The sequence below is a fragment of the Gossypium hirsutum genome, chromosome A09 (genome assembly GCF_007990345.1).
Source record: "Gossypium hirsutum isolate 1008001.06 chromosome A09, Gossypium_hirsutum_v2.1, whole genome shotgun sequence".
NCBI lineage: Eukaryota > Viridiplantae > Streptophyta > Magnoliopsida > Malvales > Malvaceae > Gossypium > Gossypium hirsutum.
The window spans coordinates 51,181,279-51,190,938 of record NC_053432.1 but is presented as its reverse complement, the minus strand read 5'-3'; positions in this window follow the sequence as shown (position 1 = coordinate 51,190,938).

Below are 9,660 nucleotides of genomic sequence, written 5' to 3'. Positions count from 1 at the left end.
TAGTTGAAGAACCAAAATCTATAAAACAGAGAATCAAAGAAACGGAGTAAGCATTAAATGCTTAGTAAGTTTTGAGCAAAGAATTTAGACACAACCAAAGTATAGCATTCATGTAGCTAAACAGATAATTTCATATGCACAAATTTTCAATATCATACTTACTTCACATTACCAACCCTTATATTCATACACAAAGATCAACTTAGCCAAAGGCCGGTAGCTCATTTATCAACTGAGCGAATACTTATTTGTAAGGGCTCAACTAATTCAAAGCACATACGAAACATACCTCAATGTTGGGATGTTACAAGCGTATTAACTGAAATTTTACAGCAAGATCGTTCATTCCCGAATCACGTACCTTCGGAATTTAACCGGATATAGCTACTCGTTCAAATGCCTTCGGGACATAGCCCGGTTATAGTAACTCGCACAAATGCCTTCGGGACTTAACCCAGATTTAGTAACTCGCACCAATGCCTTCGGGCTTAGCCCGGAATTAGTAACTCACACAAATGCCTTCGGATCTTAGTCCGGATATGGTCACTTAGCACAAAGCCTTCGGGACTTAGCCTGGACATCATTCGAATAACCATGCACATTTAACATTAAATCATGACACATTCGTATTTCATTTTCATTAGCAAAACTCAAACACAAGACACTTATCACTCTTGCAATTTCGGCTCAATAGCCACACACAAAGAGCATGATTTTGATTTGCTTAAAACATGATCTAATCAAATCATAATTTAAGCTCTATTACTCAAGAACTTACCTCGGATGTTGTCGAACGATTTCGATGGCTATTCGACCACTTTTTCCTTCCCTTTATCGGATTTAGTTCCCCTTTGCTCTTGAGCTTAATTTAACAAATAAATTGATTTAATCACTTGAGCATCGAAAAGAGGAACTCAAGGGACTTAGCCCATATATAATTCATTAGACATCAAAGTCACATATGTACGGAATCATGAATCAAACTCAACACATTAGTTAGTATTCTCCTTAGCCGAATTTTCTAAGTCAAGATAAATCCTTCAATATGCTTACCTATGGCCGAACAAACACATCAACCTATGTACTCATTCATGTGGCCGAATATGCATGTTTATGTTGAGGCCAATTATATACTTAATACCACACACAAATGGCATACATTTTACTAACTAATGCATTACATATTATAACTCAATACGCATCCATCATTTACTCCATAACCGAAACACCATCATATGAAAATATATACCTTGAGATATTATATATGTCATGCCAATACACCATGTGCAAACATATATATATGTGTAAGAGCCGAATCACAAGGTTGATTATAACCAAACATAAACATAAATCCAAAACACAAATCTTACCTACCATGCAATAAGCATAAATCATACTTATGGATATACCATGGCCGAATACATCACAACACCTTACCATTTCAATTTTGATCATGGTTAAACAAAGAACTTAACGTCTCACTCAAAAATGCTAAAAAGAAAATCCAAGAGTTAATCAATCCACCATCACATGTATCATTAACAAGCTTCACATTTAGCATGCAATGACATTAACACAAAATCCACCTTGGCCGAATATCATCCCCATGACATAGCAAAGATTTGAACCATGGCTAATTAGAACTCAAGCTAGCAACTAAAAACATGCATGAATCTCATGGCACAACCTCAAACATACCTTAATCTAGATACAAGTATGGCCAAACCTCCTCCTAATCCTCTTCCAAACCAAACATGAAGCAAGAACTCCTTCCTTCTTCCTTAGAATTTTCGGCCAAAAGAAATGAAAAAGGATGAACAAATTTTTTTCTTTTCTTCAACTCACGGCAATGGGGGGGAGAACACTCACACACATTCTTTCTTTTTCTCCATTTCTTTATTACCCATACTCCTTATTTTATTTTTCCTAACATACCTCACTAACATAACATGTTTGTGACATGTTTCCACTCATAGCATGGCCGACCACTACTAATTAGGGGGGAAATTTGACATGCAAGTCCTCCCTTTTTATTACATGCACTATTAGATCCTTATAGATTAGCCTATCACATTTCAAAAGTGTCACACAAGTCCTACTAACTAAATTCACATGCAATCGACTAAATCGAAGCTTGAAATTTTCACACATTCATAATTACATATTCTAGACAATAAATATCACATTCAAACATTTCGGTGACTCGGTTTAGCGGCCCCGAAACCACTTCCCGACTAGGGTCAATTTTGGGCTGTCACATACAAAGTCTATACTTTCTGAAGCTATGGGAACCAGTCGAGGAATAGGTGGGGGTGGAGGAGGTTGGGCATTCGGATTTGTGTGAACAAATTCTGTATACCACTCATTCATCATATGGAGAAAGGCTTCCATGCCTCCTTCTCCTTGACTAACCGTAGGGAGTCTACTATTAGACGGAGCTGCCCCTTGAGAAGGAGTTGGCGCATTACTTTCTACTTCATCAGCTTCAGCTCGATTGGGATCCATTACTATATGAAAACACAATTTAAAGTTGTCAAGAGTCATCACACTATCACAGTTCATTTATGACATGTATAACTAAACTCTTACACATACTACGTTAGTTCGAGAATCGACTAAATCGTAACTCTGATACACTAAATGTAACACCCCTTACCCGTATCCTACGCCAGAACAGCGTACAAGGTATTACCGAACTTAAACTTAAACAAACATTCAAAACCGAGACATGAATTTCCACTCAAATTTAAAACTTTTCAAAAATATTCATATCGCCCCTTAAACAAGCCTAAGAGGCCCAAAACATACATTGGAGGTGATTCGGGACCAAACCGAGAACTTTAGAAAATTTTACAACACTTAGAAAATTTTTCATCAAAACAGGGTCACACGCCCGTGTGGCTTGGGACACGCCCATGTGGGTAGGCCGTGTGATCATACACGCCCATGTCCCTAACCTGTGTAACTCTTTGTTTATGACATCATCAACAAATTAAAGTCACACGGCCAAGTCACACGCCCTTGTGTTAGGCCGTGTGGGCGTTTTAATTTTTATAATTTTTCATAAAATAGGTTCAGACTTCACACGCCCTGAGCACATGCCCATGTCCCTAGGCCGTGTCCTTCACACGACTGAGGCACACGGCCGTGTCTCTGCCCGTGTGGCCAATTCGAAGCTAAAATTCAAAATGTAGTGTAACAACCTGATTTTTGGGGCTAGTCAGAATAGTGGTCTCAAGACTACAAATCCGAAGTTAGAAAAATTATTTAATTATTATTTCAGAGTCATAACATGTTATTAGTAGTGTATGAAAAATTTGGTGAGTTAATTTTGACGTTTATAAGCCCAATTGCTAAAAAAGATAAATCGCATAAAGTGCAAAAGTCTTAAATTGATAGCTAAAGGTGTTAAATTGTTATGATTAGGGGTGAGCATTCAATCGAATCGAATACAAAATTTTCGAGTTAATCGAGTTTTCGAATCCCATTTTATCATCCTAACTTTATTTGAAGTTTTCTCGAATCGAATCGAGTGAGATGGAATTCGAATTGAATCGAATCGAATATATTTGTTCGAGTTAAATTTAAAAAAAATTGAAATTAGTGTTGTTTTTAAAAAAATAATTTTCTTTAAAGTTTTTAAACATGATCATACAACAAAAAATTGAAGCAAATAAGTGAATAAATAAAAGCAACACAACATCAACTCAAATAAACAACATGATTCCAAATAAACAACAAAAATAATACAACAAGATTATAATAAAAAACATAAGTAAAAGTGCAAGTAAATAGCATGAGTCGAAGTAAACAACAACATTATAATAATAATAAAAAACATAAGCAAAAGTCCAAAATACAATAGAAACCTACACCAGTCCAAACAAAAAAAAAGAACACAACAAAAGTCCAATTAACCAACAACAATAACAAACCAAACCAAACTAATAACAATAACACAGTTCAAAAATCATTATAGAATCGTTTAAGTTTCTTCTTGTGCTTTAAACACCGTTGATAATCTTGAAACTTCGAGTAAAAGTATTGAATGAGTTAGTTAATAATAAAAAATTGCAAAAATAAATTAAATAAACATTTAACTTTATAAACTAATGCTAAGTATGTTACCTTTTTGGTCTTCGGGTATTTTGGATAAGTCTAGCAAATTTAAAAACAAAATTGTTAGTTAAATTATGGGAATGCTTACTAATATAAAGAATACAAAAGCTTATTTTATAAATTAAAATTTATATATTACCATCTTCCATGGTTTGAAGTTCATTAACATAATCTTCAAAATTGATGGCATCATTAGATTTCTGAAGCCAATCTTGTGTGCAAACCAAAGCTTTAACCATGAGAGGAGTTAGAGAACTTCTAAAACTATCAAGAACACGTCCACCTGTGCTAAATGCACTTTCTGAAGCAACTGTTGAGATAGGAATAGCAAGAATATCTCGAGCCATTTGTGCAAGAACAGGGAATCTAGGACTGTTCATTTTCCACCACAATAGTAAATCAAATGAACTTGAATTCTTTACTTCTTCATCCTCACCCAAATATCTATCCAACTCAGATTTGCTTTTTAATCCAACCTGTTTCTTCTTCTTAAGGTATTTTTGTTTGGCCAATGTCGTTTTCATTTCTGGCTGATCTATTTCCATTGAACTGTAAAGATTTGTCGAAGAACTAGATCTACCTTCAAACAATTCAATTCTCCTGGCATTAGAAGAATACTCATTGAACAAGCAATGCAATTATTTATCAATCTTTTTCATAATGTCACTAACAACATTAGGAAAAAGCAAGTTGACCCCAAAGTCCAAAAAACTCATTTTACATCGCGGATCAAAGATGACCGCCAAGTAAACTAGCATGTTGATCTTGTTTCCTTCACCCCAATACTTATTATATTTCTCTCTCATTTTGGAAGTCATAGAAATTATGTCTAGATCTCCACAATCTTGCTACCCATTAAAAAGACAATACACATTCGTCAATACTTCAAAAAGTGAATAAGAGGTAACATGCAAAGATCCAGACATCTTCAATGTAAGATGATAAAAAGGCTCTAATACTTTTATAACTCTTCGAACAATTTCCCAATCATCAAATTTAGGAACTCCATCTGCAGCAGTAAGGTCAAGAAAAAAATTATGGTCATCACTTACATATGGTTCAAATGCACACTCATATTTTTCGGCCACTTTAACATCATATTTGTTGAATTCCATCTAGTAGGCACATCTAAACACAATTGAGCCTTACTATCTATCATTTCTTCTTTTACCCGTTGGTTGAATTTTGTCAACCTCGATGGTTATGCTCTTATATACCTTACAGCGCTTCTAACTCGATCCACAGACACAGAAGCATCCTTAATACCGTATTGCACAATGAGATTAAGAATGTGTGCAACACATCTCATATGAATAAATTTTCCATTTGCAATAGAAGCATTTTGATGATTCAATTTCTTTCTCAAATATTCAATGGCAACACTATTGGCGGATGCATTATCAACCGTAATAGTGAAGACCCTCTCAATCCCCGAATCTCGAAGACATTTTTCAATGGCTTGACCTATGCTTTCACCTCTATGAGCGGATATTGGGCAAAAACTTATAATCCTTTTTTGCAACCTCCACTCATCATCCACCCAATGTGCTGTTAAAACCATATAAGATATCCTCTGCAATGAAATCCAGGTGTTTTTCGTCAAACAAACTCTACTTATATCTTTTTCAAAACAGTTCTTCATCACACTCTTCATGGAGTTAAATAAATCAAGACAATCCCTTCTAATTGTCCAACGAGATGGAAGACTAAACCGTGCGCATGCTATAGAAAGAAAGTATTTGAAACCCTCTCCCTCTACAATTTTAAAAGGTAGTTCATCCATAATTATCATACGAACCAATGCTTTTCTAACAGCATCTTTATCAAACACCCAAGTTGATAAATCTGTTGTTTCTTGGCTGACCTTCACAAATGTTAATTCTGATTGCATTGGATTAGAAGTATTACCTCGAGGTCTTTTTAGGCATGCTTTCAAACGGTTATTCAAATTCGTTGTAGAACCCGAAGTTGATTCCATTGTGTAAGTAACATCACATGCATTGCACCTTGCTCTCTTCTCCCCCTCTCCAGTCACAAATTTGGTGAAATGGTTCCAACAAGATGCCCTTGGAGTAATCTTTTTTCGAACATTTTCCTTGGTTGTTGTTTGATCATGTCTACTTGGGGAAGAATTTTGTGAACTTTGAGTTGAACCATCTCGCTTTGGATCACTCATCTACAAGTAAACATTTGTTACAATCACTAACCATGACCAAAAATGGATTTAAAATCAAACTTAATAAATCGATTACATTAAAAATTAATTAATATAATAGTATGTTAAACTACATTTTAAACTTTAAAGTTAGTTAATTGAAGTCTAAATTAATATAATAGTACAATAGCATAAATTAAACAAAAAAAAAGTCTGTTAAGCTACCGTTTAAACTTTAAAGTTAGTTAATTGGAGCCTAAATTAATATAATAGTACAAGTACAACAGCATAAATTAAACAAAAAAAAAAGTTACCTTAGACTACAGTTTAAACTTTAAAGTTAGTTAATTGAAGCCTAAATTAATATAATAGTACAATAGCATAAATTAAACAAAAAAAATGTCTGTTAAACCACAGTTTAAACTTTAAAGTTAATTAATTGAAGCCTAAATTAATATAATAGTACAACATAAATTAATTAATTGAAGCCTAGTTTTCTTTATATCTAACTTGCCAAAAAGATTTATTATTAAAAGATTTAAGTGTCTATTAAACTAAGTTTAAACTTTAAAATTAGTTAACATGGTATTTAAAAAAGTCTGATTGAGTGTTATTTTATTTATGAGGTCTGGTATTTATTATTTTAATTTTAATTTATAATTTAAATATGATAATCCAATATTTTATTCATCATTTAATGTTATTTTATCGAATTGTATTAGCAAATAGCAAGCTGCAAAATCCTTTAAAAAGAAGTACATTTTATGCATTTTTTCTCTATTACTAATATTATATTATTACTAATATTACATTATTACTTTGGGAAATTAATTGGCTAACATTTTTTCTCTATTAATATTCATTATTACTAATATTATATTAGGTTGTGCTTCCTGCTTAGTTATTAATAAAAAAAAATTTACATCTTTCAAAACAAAAAAAAAAGACAAACATCAATTAAAGGTTTCATTTTTAATTATTTTAATAGTGTAATTAAAGGTTCATTTGAGTGGGGAGGTATCATTTTTAATTATTTTAAAGCCAAAAATGGCTTTACCAAGAGATTCCAGCAGTTGCACTCAAAGTTTCAAATAAAATAAGTTAATTTTTTTCATTTTAAAAAATTAGCCCGATGATGATTGTGTTGTGCCCCATTCTACAACAGCAAACTCGTAAGTGGAGAAGGAAAATAGAGCAAAAATCATTCAATAGAGTGAAACAGATGCAAATAGAGCTAAAATCATTCAATAATTAAAAAATATTTCAAGACAAACTTTAAAGATGCAAAAAATTTGAGCTTACAATGGAAGAGAACAGACTGCCTCAGTCAGAAGGAACATCAAATCAAATTGGAGATAAAGATTTTGATTTGAAAGTTTAAATGAACTAATAATTAAGAAGAAGAAAAAGGAAGAAGGGTTTATTTTAGGGTTTTTTTGAGAAAAATAAATTTTAGGGTTTGAATTTTGAATGGAATGGAAACAGAGAGAAGAAGAAAAATAAATGGGGGTTTGGACGATGGAATTTGCTGGGGTGATTTGAGGAAGGAATTGGGATTTGGGAAAATAAATCTTTGGGGCTTGGGTAGACGGGCTTGGGGAAGTAGGAAAAAATAAAATGTTTGGGCTTGGGGGAAATTGGCAATTGGGTTAAAGACTTAAAAGTAATTAAGTAAAAGCCTATTAAAAAAATTTAAAATATATTTTATATTTTGTTTATTCGAGTTATTCGAATTTGAAAATTCAACTCGACTCGAACTCGAAATTCGAAAAAAATTCGAGTTGATTCGATTAACTTGATTAATTCGATTCGAATAATTCAAAATTTGATTTTTTTTTATTTTTTCGAATCAAATCAAATTTTACTCACCCCTAGTTATGAATCTTAATTTGGAGTCTTTAAAGGGTAAAAAGACCCTTAGATCTTAGCTTGGCCAGCCATGGGAGATAAAAATGTTGAAAAGTCAACATTAGGTAAATGGATGACATAATGTGTAATAAAATAATGCCTAAACAACCTAGCTATCATGTTTTTTTCTTTCATTCTTCCTTCTCTCACCGATTTTTTAGCCATTGTTAGGGGTTTTGAGCTTCAAAAATTTCAGCAACTTATTCCTCTTGCAAGTAAGTGATTTACATACTATTTACATACTTTTTGTTGATGATTTTTGCATTTTTTGACCCCTTGAAGCATAAGCTTTCTATTAAGAGGACTATTTTGAAAAATGGTGGAGAGTTTAGGGTTTTGCCATGAAAGCATATATGTAGTTTTCTAAAACTTTATGGAAGAATATGAGTATTAGATGTGTAATAAACAACTTTTGTAAAAGGATTTCTTATGAAAACCCTAGTAGGGACTATTTTGCATAAGTTGAAAGTTTGATGATAAATGTGCGAGATAGTGGAAATTTTGGATTGCTATAAGAGTAAAAATGGTTCAGAGAAGCTTTTGATAGGAGGAAATTTGATAAAAAAACCAATTTTCAAAACTAGGGGTAAAATGGTCATTTTGTAAAAGTCTAGGGGCAAAATGGTCATTTTGCCCAAGTATAGATTATTGGGTGCCTAGATCGATAAAGTGATTAAATTTTTGAATTTTTGTTATTATAGATCAAGAAATACCAAATCCGAACCTAGACCGGGGGAAGGCCAAGCAAATTGATTAAACCGTCTAGATACCATATTTTGTAATCGAGGTAAGTGTATGCAAATATTACAACTACATTGTTATTATATACGATGAGTTAATTTAGCATGAATTACTTTATTATGGATATGAGAAGGCATGATGCTAATTAAGATAGTAGAATTCTCGTCTGAACCATGGGAAATAAATCAGATATTCATGCCATTACGTATGGACTATTGTGAGCTAGTGTAAGACATGTATGGGACATGCATTGGCCACATTACAAGTTAAGCTAGTGTAAGACCATGTTCGGGACATGGCATCGGCAGTGAGATGAGAGCTAGTGTAAGACACGTCTAGGACTTGCATCAGCCTTGAGATGTAAGCCAGTGTAAGACATGTCAGGGACATGCACCGACTACGAGTGTGTAAGACCATGTCCGGGACATGGCATCGGCATCCTATCCCATGTTGAGGCTTATTGAATATCCAATAATGTTCTGAATGGTTCAACAGTGAGAGTTATGATTTAAAATTAAGAGAAAAGTATAACTGTGTTATGAATGATACAGGTACCTATTCGATATGTATGAGACATGAGTTCAAAATATATTATATGATGTGTAGTGGGATGTGATGAGTAAGTTATGCTTATAACTATTTTATATAAAGAGCATGTTGATGAATGGTATAGTTGTTGCTATGTATTTGCATGCTTCTTATTAAGCTTTATGCTTACTCCCTCTCTTTTCTATTTT